The following is a 16,771-nucleotide window of genomic DNA, read 5'->3' as shown; positions in this document are numbered from 1 at the left end:
CACTCAGATTGGTTGTCCTGAAACAAAAATCCAGTCATGTCACGTATCAAAAATCTTTTATTGACTCCCCATCCACCTTAAGGCAAAGAATGAACTCTTCAAAATAGCTATCATTTTGTGAGCATACATTATTTTCTCAAGACAACCCCATAAAGCAGATACTATTGTAATTATTATCATCCTCTTTTAAGATAAAGAAACAGGCATAGAGAGCAACTTGTTCCATATATCAGAGAAACACATCCACTGTGTGTTATAAGATAAGGGATGTATTATAGAATGTGTATATATAACATTATGAGATGCTTGGGAAGGAAGATCTGAAAGGAAGAATTGGAAGATCTGAGTGGTTCCCAGCCAGTCAACATAAAAAACCAAGCACATCCAGCCACCTGAGTGGGACTGTGAAGCTGCTGGCAGATAAGTCTGTGGGAAGATTTTGCCTCTGTGGGTTTGTGGTCAAGTATTCATTGATGGTCCTAGGGCTGCTCCTAGTCAGAGGAGCCAGAGTAGAGAAGAAGAGCTGGACGTGAAGTGGAAGAGAGTGAGGAAAAGCCCCTATAGGGACCTCTGTGTCTATCCATCACTACATCCAATCATGATGATTTTTAGAGGGTATTGGCTGCTGCTTCAGTTCTACCTCCTAAATCTTGTAAAAGTTATCTAGTTGGCCATGCTAACAGAGAACTATCTGTGAGAAAAGAATGTGAAATGTGGTTCTCAGATTAACTAGGTTGACAATAGAATGATTTGCCATACCTAAAGTCGTCAAGACAGAGTTTGTTTCTGAACCAGGATTTGAACCTAGGCAGCCTGGCTCAGATTCCATTAAGGTCCACTTTATTATGTCCTTCATGGTCTGGTAAACTGCTTATCTCTGCTTTCACAGCATCCTGTTGCACATCCTTTACTTCAGCCACACAGGGCTACCTCTAGGGACCTGACCAAAGAGATGCTCCTCTGACTTTTGGGCATCTGCTAGTCCCATGCCAGAAAACTCTTCGTTTCCTCATCCATTAAATGGCCATGTGTCATTTGCCTTTTGGGTCTCAGATAAGCTGTCACTGTATTTAGAACATCCCTGTCCCCTAAAGACGATTTTAAATACCCTCTGTGTGACAAGATCTAATGCTTGCTGCTTTCTTAGGACTTACTACACACCTCCTACCAGGGCAGAGGCCTGTCTGTCTTGCTCACTGCTGTATACCTGACACTTAGCACAGTAGCTAATAAATCATGAATAAACAACCACACTAGTAACTGCTTTATCTAACTCCCTCTTTGGATTTACACTCAATTGAAACAGAGATTTTTGTCTTGCCTAATGCATTCTCAGCATTCCAGCATAATATCAACCTGTTTAATATTTGTTGAATTAATGAGTCCAAAAATAATAGGAAAAAAGCTGAAAATTCAGATTATTAATTGTGTATCTTCTCTGCCTGGTAAGTTAGATAGACAAAAACCTTGAGTGAGAATTAACTTGGAATTGAGTATTCTTCCACTTAGACCATTAGGCTCATTAATCACTCTTTTCTGTTCATCTTTTCAGGCACAGTTAGTAAAACAAATTTATACCATAAAATTCTTGGTTGTCTTTCTGGTTTTATTGACACCACAGTAAAACTGTGACTTCTTAAAATGATTTGAAGTTCCCCAACAATAAAAACATGAATACGTTATTGCTATTAGAGAGTGAGAGAAACACTCTGCCTTCCTGTGCTGGTTGTTGCTGATTATCCTGTTGAACTTGATTACTGATTACTGAGAGAGTTGCATGTTGCAGTTCTGCTTGTTCACGAGTTCTGATGTAGTCCAGGGAGTGTAGTAATTACAGTGCTCATTCAGAAGAAGGCTGCAATCCAGATGTAGTACGTAGGAGGGTAGAGTAGCTAATATGTTTTCTATGAAAATACGCTGGTTTCCATAGGAAAACCAAAGTGAAAGAATATGCTGTATACAAAAGCGAATCCTAAATCTTATAAATCCCTCTATGAGAAAAAAAAAAAGGAGGAGGAAATTACATGAACTAGAATCTGATCTAAGAAAAGATATGCAATGTATACTTAGTGCCTATATTTGTATGCTATAGGAGAGGGATATTTATTTTATTTATTTATTTTTTCAGATGGAGTCTTGCTTTGTTACCCAGGCTGGAGTGCAGTGGCCTGATCTCGGCTCACTGCAACTTCTGCCTCCCAGGTTCAAGCGATTCTCCTATCTCAGCCTCCCAAGTAGCTGGGACTACAGGTGCCTTCCACCACACCCAGCTAATTTTTGGATTTTTAGTAGAGATGAGGTTTCACCATGTTGGCTGGGCTGGTCTCAAACTCCGGACCTCAAGTGATTCTCCCGCTTCAGCCTCCCAAAATGTTGGGATTACAGGTGTGAGCCACATTGCCTGGCTGAGATATGAAAATTTTCTAAAGGCAAAATCAATAGTATAAAGAAACCTAAGTCGAACATTAAGAGAAGATAAGCCTTTGAAAGATAAAATTTTAAATAAATTATTAGCATGTCATAAAGTTTTATTTAAGATGAAACAAAAATGTTAGATAATAAATGAGAGTAGAGGTGTTAATTAGTAAGTTTATGAATCAGACTTCTGTTTATATTCTCTTATGAAGGATAATTTTTGGTCAGTATGAGATTTTATTTCTTGATTATGAGTGTTAACAAAGGCAAGTATTGGCTGAGCCTGGATGGAATGTGAGATGTTTATAACGCACACACAATTGTGACAATTCAAATGCAGAACTTTTTGTTTAAACAAATGATTATGGTTGAAGTAGAAGTATAAGCAGGGCCATAATTCATGACACATCCAATTGTTTTTCCTGCTGCAGTCATTAGTTCTTCACCTTCGCAGTAACACCCATATGAGTGCAATGAAATAGACCACGACTAAAGGATTTGGTGAGATCTTGCTCTACAAGAAAACAAAAAGAAAAACAAATAAAACATTAAGAAAAAGTACTATGAATTGCTGCTTAATGAATTCCCTGTGCTTACAGAACTACATAGCTAGGGTATGGGGAATTTAACTGTCTGAGTCTTCTTTCATTTCCAAACCAATAATACATTGACATAGCCTCGGTCTATGTTATATAAATTAATTAGAGCCAGAACCTAAATAATTTCCTGGCTGTTAGTTTGAAACAAATGAAAATCTTGGTATCAAGGCTTTCTTGTTGCTACTGTATCAAGATCTATATGACATATATGGTATCAAAACATATATAATATATGTGGAATATGGTCGTATACAATCTAGCTTGGTCATGGTTACATAGAAAGACTATTCTTTTTAAGTAAGGCTGCTCATTTTTAAATCACAGTAAAACATAGGAATCTTCAAATCAGAAGTCTATTTTTCCATGGGTATGCTGAAATAATGCTTTCAAACTATTACAAATTAACTGAAAAGGTAAGTAGTAAAATAGAATAGGTTTATGTCTTTGTGTTGTAACAGACAGTAAAGCATGTAGGTAATTGGATTCCAAACGTTGCCCCCTCCCTGAGGGCTATATATGCCCACTTTTCTACTATACTCCCATGGGGAAGTCATCCTGGAGCATGAAGATCACTAAAACAGCAACAGTTGCCACAAACATAATATTGAGGTTATTACCTTGGTTATCTCTATACTAATTTTATGTATATTATATGCATATCGATTTGCCTTCACAAATGCTGTGTATACCAAGTACAAAATTTTCAAGTTGCTAAATGTAGAAATTAGGAATATCAGTAATTTTAAGGTTATGATGAGTTGCAGATGTAGTAATAATTCATGTGAGATGTTCTGTCAAATGATTTGAAAGTCATTAAAATCCCTCACCCAGAAATAAATCCATGCATTTACGGTCAATTGATTTTTGACAAAGATGCCAAGAACACACAATGGGGAAAGGGAAGTCTCTTCAGTGAATGGTGCTCAGAAAACTGAATATCCACATACAGAAGAATGAAATTACACCCTCATCTCACACCATATTAAAAACATTAACTCAAAATCTAAGACCTAAGACTTAAATCTAAGATCTGAGACTGTAAAACAAAGAGAAGAAAACACAGGAGAGAAGCTACATGACACAGGTCTGGGCAATGATTCTTTGGATATAACTCTTTTAAAAGCCAGGTAAAATAAAAACAGATGAATGAAATTATATCAGAGTAAAAAGCTTCTGCACGGCAAAGTCAACAATCAATAGGGTGAAGAGACAACCCATGGAAGAGGAGAAAATATTCAGAGATCATACATCCAACAGAGAGCTTACCATCTAATAAGAGATAATATCCAAAACACATAAGGAATTCATCTCAATTATAAGAAAACAAATAACCCAATTTAAAAATGGGCAAAGGACCTGGATAGATGCTTTTTTAAAAGAAGATATACAAATGGCCAACAGGTTTATGAAAAAATTCTTGCCATCACTATTGTCAGGGAAATGCAAGTTAAAATCACAATGAGATATCACCTCGTGCCTGTTAGAATGGCTATGATTGAGAGTACAAAAGGTAAGTGTTGTTGGCAGGGATGTGGAGAGGTAAGGCTTGTTGGTAAGAATGTAAATTAATATAGCTATTATGAAAAACACCATGGGGGTTTCACAAAAAATTAAAAATATACCATAAAATCCAGCAATCCCACTTATGGATAATGTCTAAAGGATATGAAATTGGTATGTCAAAGAGTAAAATGGTGGTTACCAAAGACTGGCAGGTGGGGGGATTGGATAAATGTTTGTTGATGCATACAAAATTTCAATTAGAATAAATTATTTCAAGATATCTATTGTACAATATGGTGACCATAGTTAATAACAATGTATTGTATCTTTAAAAATTGCGACTAGAGACCGGGCGCGGTGGCTCACGCCTATAATCCCAACACTTTGGGAGGCTAAGGCGGGCGGATCACGAGGTCAGGAGATCGAGACCATCTTGGCCAATATGGTGAAACCCCGTCTCTACTAAAAATACAAAAATTAGCTGGGCATGGTGGCACGTGCCTGTAGTCCCAACTACTCGGGAGGCTGAGGCAGGAGAATCCCTTGAACCCGGGAGGCTGAGGTTGCAGTGAGCCGAGATCGTGCCACTGCACTCCAGCCTGATGACAGAGTGAAACTCTGTCTCAAAAAAAAAAAAATTACTACTAAAATAGATTGTTATTATTCTCACCACAAAAATAAGAGAAGGATGTGAGGTAATGCATATGCTAATTAGTTTGATTTAATTATTCCACAATGTATACCCATAGCAAAACATCATGTTGTACACCATAAAAATATACAATTATTATTTTTCTATTTAAAAAATATGCCCTCATTGTCATAAACTTTTTGTTTGATTGCTTTCTCTTCAAAAAAAGCACCGTAACTAGGGCAGAATAAGGCAGCAACTTTATTAATGAGTGTTCAAAGGCAAAAGTAGCTTTTCTCCAAGTGGATTTGTCACCGTCCAGAGAAAGTTCATCACGCTTGTTCAGTGTCCTTGGCTTATTAGCACCATTCAAAACACTGTCTCTAGTTTCTGTATCATGTGCACAGTAGACTATTGTCACTAGGCACCAGGCTTCTTGTCGGCTTTGAGAATTCTCTCTTGCAAGGTTAATACTGGAGGTGAGAAGGCTTATGTATTTCTATTTGAGAATTCATATTAAAGTATCAGTGTGGTTTTTTATTTGTTCTTTAATTCTGACCTATGTGTTCTCAATATAGATAGTATGATCTGTCTATTCACTGAGCATGTATGTAATGCTGGTAAATGTGCTACAGAGTGTGCTAAATGCTAGACACAAACATGCAAAGATATAGTCCCAACCTGAAGAAGTTTGGCAACTAGTAGAGGAGAAAGGGACACGGAGAGAGGAACAACACACACTGGGACCTTTTGGAAGGTGGAAGGTGGGAGGAGGGAGAGGTGCAGGAAAAATAACTGATGGGTACTGGGCTTAATACCTGGGTGATGGAATAATCCGTACAACAAACCCCCCATAACACAAGTTTACCTATGTAACAAACCTGTACTGTACCCTTGAATTTAAAATAAAAGTTAAAAAATAAATGGCTGGGCGTGGTGGCTCGTGCCTGTAATCCCAGCACCTTGGGAGGCTGAGGCAGGTGGATCACTTGAGGTCAGAAGTTTGAGACCAGCCTGGCCAGCATGGTGAAATCCCATCTCTACTAAAAATACAAAAAATTAGCTGGGCACGGTGGTGCGCGCCTGTTTTCCCAGCTACTTGGGAAGTTGAGGCAGGAGAATTGCTTGAACTTGGGAGGTGGAGGTTGCAGTGAGCCAAGATTGTGCCACTGCACTCCAGCCTGGGCGACAGCGAGACTCTGTCTCAAAAAATATATATATATGTGTGTGTGTGTGTGTGTGTGTGTGTGTGTGTGTAAGATAAAACAGAGTAATTTAGCATGAAACAATTCAGTATAATTTCAATGCTTTAAACCTTCAACAGAAGGAAAGAGAGAGGCCAAGTTGTGTTTCCTCACTTCTTCTTAATGTTGGAATTTCTACCTAGCATAAAAATTGTATCTTTAACATCAGATGATATTAAAAGTCCTCTATGATACCTGCATGATAGCTTTGTCATTAGCATTTTATGATCTGTGTGTGACATCATGTCTGCAGGTAAAATCAGTGAAGCAACTGTAAGGCAATGAAACATAAAATATCTTCAAGCATTAATGGTTTATCTCTTTTGTTTCACAATAGCACAATGTTTGAAGGTAAGTCCATAGTTCTAGATCTATCTATCACTAACAGGAAAAAGAACAAAATGATTGATCCATTTAGAAGCACCTCAGTCCATCCATGGATTAGCTTGCACTTTAAACTATAGATATGTGTGTGTCTATATTCAGAAAGTCTAAGGGGGTGTTCTAGTTAAGAATGTAAGACATACATCCTAAAAATCCTGGCTTTAAGTATCCACTCAATCACATACTGCTCTGAGACCTTGGAAAGTTACTTAGTTTATCAAAACTTCATTTTCTTCATCTGTAAAATGATCGTATTAATAATATCCATGATTAAATGAGATAACGAAGTAAGTGCTACAGTACCTGGCACATAGTAAGCAATGAACAAATAATGGCCATTCTTTTAACCGTATTATTATTGTTCTTGTTATTTCGGTTCACTCCAAATTTTATTTGGTCGGTAATGGGACGGTGTGTGTGTAAGAAGAATCAATTCCGTCCTTATTCTGCTATAATAGCATTTGGTGGGTGAAACAGTAATGCCAGAAATTGATGTACATTGTCATGTTATTCATCCAGTCTTCATACGTTTATGAAATCTGTAATATACGCTAGGTGCCAGATTACTAATTCTGTGTTTCTGTACTCAAGGAGCTTTCATTTGCATCAAGCAACATCTTGGGATACTCTCTGTTCAGGTAAGAATGCTCGGAATGTAAGAATGCTCACACATGCTCAGCAGTGGATTTTTTTGTTTGTTTGAGAGGTTTGCTCTGTTGCCCAGGCTGGAGTGCAGTGGCGGCGATCTTGGCTCACTGCACCTCTACCTCCCAGGTCAAGTGATTCTCCTGCCTCAGCCTCCCAATTAGCTGGGACTACAGGTGCACGCAACCACACCCGGTTAGTTTTTGTATTTTCACCATGTTGGCTAGACAGTCTTGAACTCCTGACCTCAAGTGATCCATCTGCCTCGGCCTCCCAAAGTTCTGGGATTACAGGTGTGAGCCACCATGCCCGGCCAGCAATATGATGATGATTTGATGACTGTTTTCCACCTGTTGAAGATGATAGTCTTTGAATTCCTCTGCCAGGAATAAAGAAATTTTACCATCATGCCCACCTCGCCCCCAGATAGCAACTCCCATGATTAACTAGACTTCCATCATCTGGGCCCTTCCCATCTCACACCTCATTCAAATTTCTACTCAGGTCACACTGGTGCCATTTTGCACTACTCTACTGCTTGCCCTAGCCTTGCAGTAAATAAACTTGTGTAGGTTTTTATTCCTGTGTTTAAAAAAATTAATTTAAAATATTTATAAACTGGAAACAAAACACCATATACTTGCTGCCTACACAGCCCATTTATAGGATGCTAATCTTTGTTTCAAAAGACCTTTTTTGGGGTGGCCAATACAGTTGGGAGTCTATAGATATTCTAAGATTCAGCTTCACGGTTTTTCAACTCAACTGTGAGGTTCTGTTGTCATTCAATAGCCAAGATATGTGGAGCACCTATTATATGCCAGGAACACTACCGTGTGTTAAGAATATGCTAAGAGGCCAGGCTCGGTGGCTCACTCCTGTAATCCTAGCACTTTGGGAGGCCAAGGCAGGCGGATCACCTGAGGTCAGGAGTTCAAGACCAGCCTGGCCAACACGGTGAAACCCTGTTTCTACTTAAAGTACAAAAATTAGCCAGGTGTGGTGGTGGGCGCCTGTAATCCCAGCTACTCAGGAGGCTGAGGCAGGAGAATAGTTTGAACCTGGGAGGCAGAGGTTGCAGTGAGCTGAGATCGTGCCACTGCACTCCAGCCTGGGCGACAAGAGCGAGACACAGTCTCAAAAAAAAAACAAGAAATAAAAGAAAAAGAATATGTAAAGGTATAAAATACATGAGAGTGATAATGTAGAAGTGTGAGAAACAGTTAACAATATTCCTAGAGAAAGAAATATTTTATGAGTGAAAAGACACTTGACTAGGGTCTAGAAGATGAAGGCCAGATGATGAAAGGGTCTAGAAGGTGAAGGCCAGATGATGAAAAGGGCCAGACAGTATAACAGCCAGGAGAAATGGTGGGAGGTGTAAAAATAGTTGGCAAGCAGTCTGTGGAGCTAGAATATTTGGGAGAAGACATGTCTGGAAAAAAAAAATGCTGAGACCAGATCAGTATGGGCTCTGAAGTTCCTTCCAGAATGTTATGGGTTTATTCTGTAGGCAAATGAGAACTTTTACAGTTTTTAAGCAGGAGAGTTACAATCAGATCTTCAATACTTCATGTTATTCTGACTTACTATGTAAATATCTAGCTCGTGTTAATGAATAGTGCTACTTAACAAAATCACAAGTTTGACCTTGTGTGTTAAAACAAAATTCTGCCACCAGAAAGAAAAGATGTATTTTAGAATGTGATTTCCTCTTTGATCTTTTTTTCCTTCATTCCTATTTCTGTTGTTGTTGTTACTTAGAGGACTCGTTTTCTCTCTTTTTTGTCTTTCCTCCTTTGACTTTGATTCTGTCATTTTCCTTTCCATTAAAAGTAGCATGAAACTTCCAAGTTTCCTTGAATATTGCCAAAGAGGCTGGGGCTTCATCCTGCAGTATGTCCTGGACATCATTGTCTTCGTGGTTTTGTAGGACGGAAATCTGTATAGCTTTCCATGAATATCTTCACAGTCTATATTTCAATGCAGACATTAGTCTTATAATTAGGAATATCAAAAAGGAATTCCTATGATGTCTTCTTATAGTTAATGTGGTAATATTCAATATTATTTCTGACATTAACACATGTTAAAAGCTTTATGAATTTAAATAAGGCACAGTCTCTAAAATTATGGAATAGAATTTAAATTTCTTTTCTCTACTAGCCTTAAATAATTCTATCAATTTAAGAGAGTGATGGAAAGAATAGATTTTTAGTTAATAAGTTTTTAGGAAACTCATCCTTTTCAGGTAGTTTAATCAGAAAATTGCTCTTCATCTGTTTTTGTTACCTAACTTTTCTGTTTTTTTTTCTAGTACAGAAGGAAATAGTTGCTGTATATTTCTTCCTGAGGCATACACTGTAAATATACTGTGAGTCAGGGAAAACACTGAAAAGTTCCAAGGTTGGCAAATCATTTTAGAAGGAAAAAGTCATCAGGAACATGAGACTCTAAAGAAACAGATGTAGGAATTATTTTTATAAGTTTTGTTAAGAATTTTTTCCTCATTTTCTAGTTTTAGGAATCATGTAGGTGTGTGGATTAGGATGGTTCAGAATAAAAGATGCTCTAGCTTTAGAAATGTTTGAAAATTCAAAAAACAATGTTAATATGACATTGTATTCAAATGTGACTTCAAAGAGATTAATTTATTATCAAGCCCTGCATAATTTGGCAGCATATAAACATGTGGGTATGATATCTGCTTTTATTAAGAAAAGTTGGAACAATGTTGACAGCAAAAAAAAGTAAAATCATTTTAACATTTCTACTTCAGTTTTTTTTTTTCTTTTTTCTTTTTTGAGACGGAGTCTCGCTCTGTCACCCAGGCTGGAGTGCACTGGCACCATCTCAGCTCACTGCAAGCTCCGCCTCCTGGATTCAGGCCATTCTCCTGCCTCAGCCTCCCAAGTAGCTGGGACGACAGGCATCTGCCACCCCGCCAGGCTAATTTTTTGTAATTTGTTTAGTAGAGATGGAGTTTCACTGTGTTAGCCAGGATGGTCTTGATCTCCTGACCTCATGATCTGCCCGTCTCGGCCTCCCGAAGTGCTGGGATTACAGGCGTGAGCCACTGTGCCCAGGCTTCTTTTTTTGCTTTTTGTTTTTTAAGTGAGACAGGTCTTGTTCTGTTGCCCAGGCAGTGGATTGATCATTGCTCAGTGCAGCCTCAAACTCCTGGTGTCAATCAGTCCTCCTTCCTCAGCCTCCTGAGTAGCTAGGACTACAAGCATGTGCCACCACACCCAACTATTTTTAAGATTTTTTTTTAGAGATGGGATCTCCCTATGTTGCCCAGGCTGGTCTCAAACTCCTGGCCTCCAGGAATCCTCCCATCTTGGCCTACCAAAGATATTTTTTTCTTTTTAAAAACAGAACCAGTAGCTTAGCTACTTCAGAGGTTTTCATAGTTTATGGATTGTTTCTGTTTCAATTGAGGAGTTCTATTTTTCTTTAATTTACATATTAGACAAAATTAAATTGCTTCAGAACTAGAATTTCTGTGTTATTTCTTCCCATATATAATCACAGTTGTTTTATATAAAACCAAATAAAACGATCAGCAGAAAATATAGTAGATATGAGAGTAATTTGATGTGTATTTTAATTGTGAGGTTATCACTGACATATACCAGAATCAGAAAATATATTAATATATTTAGAAATATATTAATTCAGGCTGGGTGCAGTGACTCACCCATGTAATCCCAGCACTTTGGGAGGCCAAGGTGAGTGGATCACTTGAGGTCAGTAGTTTGAGACCAGCCTGGCCAACATGATCAAACTCCGTCTCTACTAAAGATGCAAAAATTATCCAGGCGTGGTGGCACACACCTGTAATTCCAGCTACTTCAGAGACTGAGGTACAAGAATTGCTTGAACCCAGGAGGTGGAGGTTGCGGCGAGCTGATATCTTGCCACTGCACTCCAGCCTGGGTGACAGAGTGAGGCTCTGTCTCAAACAAACAAGAAATATATTAATTCATATTAAATAATTCACAATAATTAATATATATTAATGTGAATTAATATCCATATTCACATGACAGTATTTATATAAATTATATAAAATTATATTTGTATTGATATTTGTGTTAATATTAAAATTATTCATAATATGTTACATACAGAATCATAAAGTAGAAAGGAGTCTTAGAGAATTTTAGAGTCTGTCCCTCAACCCCTTGTAGGCACGAACTCCTTCCACAATATCCCATCTCTACCTTTGCTAAATGCTTCTGTGAGGGAAGTCTTGCTACCTTATGATACAATCCACAGCACAATATGCAAAAATCCGCTTTTGAGCTAAAAGCACCCATTTCTAGCTAGCAAAACTGGGGAGAGTAGTAAAAGACAGGGAAAAGATCCTAAAGAAGCTTACAACTTGGCAAAAGGCCTAGGCAAGGTGATTAAGCACTGACCCAGAGAGGGGAGTTTTAAAAGCCACAGACCTCATTGCTTCCCAGGTCTCTGCTATCACCAGCTTCTTCCCCCAGCGGCTAGCTTTCAGAACTTCAAAAATGCGTTTAATGAAATATAGAGGACTCAAGTACCCTGCTTTTCCATATGTTCTAAGATCAAACTCACACATTATCTTAGATTCAAGATCTTCACGTATTTTTGTATAGTGTCTGTTCAATGTCTACTTAGAAAATTCTCGGCTGGGTGCAGTGGCTCATGCCTGTAATCCCAGCACTTTGGGAGGCTGAGGTGGGCAGATGGCCTGAGGTGAGGAGTTCGAGCCCAGCCTGGCCAAAAGTGGTGAAACTTTGTCTCTACTTGAAATACAAAAATGAACTGGGTGTGGTAGTGCACACCTGTAATCCCAGCTACTTGGGAGGCTGAGGCAGGAGGATCGCTTGAAACTTGGGAGGCAAAGATTGCAATGAGCCGAGATCACACCACTGCACTCCAGTCTGGGCAACAGAGTGAGACTCCAGCTCAAAAAACAAAAACCAAAAAACATTCTCAGTGCTATAGAAGCAGTTTAGTGCACTGGTTAAGACTGAGATGCTGCAGCCAGACAATTCATGTTTAAATCCTGCCTCTTCCAATTTCTAGCATGGCCTTGGGAATGTTATCTAACTTCTCTGTGCCTTGCTTTCCTCATTTGTAAAATGGAAATAAAATAATACCTTATTATGAGGCCTCAGGTTGATAATAAATGTGAGCTACTTAGTAGTGTGCCTGTATCATGGTAACCACGCCATAAATGTGGCTTTTATTATGGAAGGCACACATTTCACCAAGTTATTATATTAACAAGCAAAAATTTAAATACTCCGTTTGTTGAGAGGCTTAACCACTTATTTTGTATATGTAGAGTCAACATGTAGCAGTGGACAATAAGACAACCACAGCAGTAGGAACAGAGGAGCAAGAAAAAGATCTCTTTCTTACACTGAAAAATATTTCCTTCACCTGATTCCTAAAATACCATACCTCAAAAGAGGCAGACTTTTATTCCACAATTAGAGAGAAATAGTTTAAAAGCACATGTTCTAGAATGTTATTTAGCATTGTATGCCTTGATTTATGACAAAATCTTAATGGTGGTCAAATCCTTTACAGTTCTGAGAGAAGAGGGGGGTAGAAAAGGAAAGTGGTAGGAGTGAGGATATCCAAGAAGAGGAAGGAGAAGGGGAGGCTGATAGCACAGAAGCAAGCTGTGTCCCCAGGTCTGTCCTATTTCTCTACGTATAAATTCCCCAAATAGTTCAATTCCAGTGGGCCTGGGCAAATGTCTTTCTTAATGGGAAATATGCCTGCAAGTGTTTGAGAGTCCTCATATACACTGCCCTTGTTTCCTCATGTAGAAGCAGAGGGGAAAAAAATCTTGCTTTTGCTAAAATTTGTCATGTACCCAATGAAGCTCCTCCTTTCTATTCTTCTCCCCATAGTGGTCTCTATTTACTTATTTATTTATTTAGAGATGGTGTGGGCGTGTGGGGGTCTCACTATGTTGCTCGAGCTGGTCTTGAACTCAAGGGATCCTCCCACCTCTGCCTCTGAGTATCTGTGACTACATGCATGTGCCACCACATCTGGCTCCTATGGCCTTTAAAAGCACCAAAATCCCAGGCTACAGTTACCAATATCTGAAGTGTTTTTCGAGTCTGCTGGTAATCTTGGTAGTTACACCATTGTCTTGGTTCAAGTTTTCCTTCTTTCAATGACAGACTCTTAATTAGTTTTGTGCTTTCATTTTTCCCTCTCCAGGTACCTCTAAATGATCTCCTGAAAATCCCAGTCCACCATTTGACTCCCTGGCTTACAAATCTCCAGTGCTTCTCCATTACCTAATAAGGAAAAAATCAATTTCATTAGTATGTTTGAGAAGGTCATTTCTGAACTCTGCTTAGCCTAAGAGAGTCATCTGCTGCACCTTCTCCTCATCACTTGGATAGCAGCACTGAGATACCAGCTGTTCTCTAAACACGCCATGCTTTTTCATAGTGTTCTCCTTGCTTAGAATGTTTATTCTCTTTCTAGCCCCGCTTTGATCTCTAAAGATCCTTCAGGACCCTTATGAAATGTGACTACTCTATGAAGGTTTTCCTGACATTTCTAGGCAGAATAGTTCATTTTTCTATGCTCCAATAATTGTGTGTTCATGCATTAATGTACTTCTCATAGAAAGTTCTATATTTTTTTAAGTATCTTGTTTCTTCTGTATTATGAGTTTCAAGAAGGAATGGACAGAGTTTGCATCTCAAATACCAGGACTTGGTTTGTCATAGGCACTCAAAAATGTTGATTGTTGAATAGCTTCTTTCCAAGGCTCCCCATTCCTGCTTACAGAAATGCTACCATCTAAGGCCCACCTCAAACACAGTCTCCCCTGTACCCCATTTTCTCCCACCTGGAGTGCTTTTTTTTTCATCCCAAAGACCTACAGGAATTTCCTTTGTTCTCTGATTTGGAATTTTAAAAAATATATTTAAACAAGGTATTTAAAAAAATCTATCTCCGTGTCTGTAAGTTGATTGAAGTGGAACCTGTGTCTTCTCTATCCAGAGATGCCTGTATTCCCTGAATCAGTATCTTATACCCAGCAGATTCTCTGAAGGATATTTGCTGAATGGAGGAGTTAAGCCAAGGAAAGATAATCCTTAGTGCAACTTCTGAAAAGATACAGGTGACAATACCACTAGCTCCAAAACATTTTGCATAATGTCTGCTTTATTTCACTGCAGTTTATGAGTGCTCCAATTCTAAGGGAGATTATACAGCTGTCAAATACAAATTATCAGTAATTCACACAGTAGAAAGGATAGATTCAATCAGGTTTCTTTCCTCTTTAAACTTACTTAATGTTGATGAGATATTGACAATGATCAATACATTACATTTTTAGTTCTATGAATTTCCAGTAAATTCTCTAAGCTTTTCTATGTATACAATCATAAGCTCTGTAATGAATTATAATTTGGTATCTTATTTTCAATATTTAAAACTCATATTTCTAAACTCATTTCATTTTTGATAATTTATTATTTTTAGTTAATTACGTGATAGCTCATAATTCCTTGCTTTGTCTTTTATTTTAATGGTGTAGAAGTCATAATTTCAGTGTCTTCAAGCCCCCTTCGCCCCCCAAAACACTTAGTTAATATGAGGAGGGAGATGATGAAAAATTAGATTGAGGACCAGGTAGAAGGTAATTTAGGTAGTCATATGCTTTATTGTTTTGAAAGAAAGGAGGTGGAAAAGGGGAAGGGGTGGGAATGAGGGTATCAGAGAAGAATTGGGATGAGAGTAGAATGAATGGATTCTATCTTGGAATTCTTGAGGCAAGAGGATGAGTACCGGCACTGGGGGACTGGAACAGTGGTTGAATAAGGAAGGTCAGATGATGCCAATGACTAATTTCACCTGTTTTGGTTGAATAAGGAAGGTCAGATGATGCCAATGACTAATTTCACCTGTTTTGGAAATTTTCTTTCGGATACCTTTCTTCTTCCAGTTTGGCATTAGAAATCACAATGCAGATATATCATGGGGCAAAAAGACCTTTGTGGAGACTCTAACATTGCTTTTATAGAAAAAACATGACCACATTTTCATACACTTAATAAACCCTGGGGGCACCGCCTGCTTTAAGTGCAAGCTGCATAAAATAAATTCATACACAAATGAATTTTTTTATTGATAAGTGCAAAAAGATTACGTTTAATGTTTAAAAAAGATTTAATAGAAACAATTTAAGAAAAAGGAGGAGTTGATAGAAAATAGTAGGCTAAGAATTGAGTATAGAAATAGATATGAAGAAAATTGGAAGAAAGTTACTTCAGGGTGAAAAAGTGTTAAAAAAAAAAAAAAAAAGACTTAGATCGCACACTTGGTGGTGACCAGAGACGGTTTGTCAATATTTTGGAAGAAAAAAATTTTACAGAAGGAGAAAATAAGTAATGCTGGAGAGTGAGAAGCTGAAAGGTATTGAAAGGAAAAGAGTATTTGAAAGTCACGAGATACCTCCCTGGGAAATAGAGTTGGCAAAATGGCTGATTTTAAAGAGGTTAACTGTTCTCCCCAAATCTTCTGACTGTGAACTAGCTTACTTTGTATTTACCCACTTAGAAAGTGTTTCAACACTTAAAGACTTAGCAAGGAGACCACAAAGTATAAGCCGTTACATGCTTTTCCAAAAGAAACACGACTAACTGTAAACTGTCATCAAATACAAATGGAATGGGTTTTCTCTTTTGGGTTTTATTTTTTTATTTTTAATTTGGTTGTTGTTAGTTTTCGTTTAACGGTTTCAAAAAATATGTAGAAGGGAAATATTTCCCTTGGACGCTCAACTATATATATTTCAAGATTCTTAAAACCCCCACCTCAAACTGCAGGCATAATTTTAATGTGTTCATTTTTTACGAGATATGTCAACGTTTTATCAATTTCTGAAAGGTGTCTATGGCCCTGAAAAGTTGGAATCCACATTATATCATCTCTGCGAGCCCTTTCCAGCTCTCAAGGTACAATAATTCCACGAATCTTTGTTCCTCAAACCAGGAGGTTTTCTGGAAACCTTCTTAAACATAACCAGGACAGGACCCACGATGGAAATCTTGGGGATGCTCTGAGCAGTGGACGGGGCTTGGAAAGCGCACCCCTCTACCCGGACTGCCTTCGGCCCGCACCCCGCCGCTCCCCAAGTCGGCTCCGCACTCCGCACACAGGCGGCGGCGCTGGGGCTGCTCCAAGTGCGTTGAGAAGTGTAATCCCTCCGCTAAGTACTTGGCTCTCAGTCTCCAATCACTAGTGGGAGCTGGAGAGGGCAAGTGAAAAAAAAATTCCAGAGGCAGCCGAGGAGCGAGAGGGGAAAAAAAAAAAAAAAAAAAAAG

General features: G+C 38.4%; 1 long non-coding RNA gene across 1 annotated transcript; it reads right to left on the bottom strand.

The window, feature by feature from the left end:
* Positions 1–2,507: 2,507 nt before the first annotated feature.
* LOC116457934 (uncharacterized) lies at positions 2,508–16,398 on the bottom strand. Its single transcript, XR_004245158.1, has 3 exons — positions 16,262–16,398; positions 13,648–13,723; positions 2,508–2,929 (listed from the first exon to the last, which is right to left on the bottom strand). It is a non-coding gene; the product is annotated as an uncharacterized LOC116457934 (long non-coding RNA).
* Between the last annotated feature and the right edge of the window lie 373 nt (positions 16,399–16,771).

The sequence above is a fragment of the Hylobates moloch genome, unplaced genomic scaffold, assembly GCF_009828535.3.
Source record: "Hylobates moloch isolate HMO894 unplaced genomic scaffold, HMol_V3 SCAFFOLD_2, whole genome shotgun sequence".
In the NCBI taxonomy this organism is placed as follows: Eukaryota; Metazoa; Chordata; class Mammalia; order Primates; family Hylobatidae; genus Hylobates; species Hylobates moloch.
Note: the sequence above shows the minus strand (reverse complement) of the source record. Positions and strands in the feature narration are given on the sequence as shown.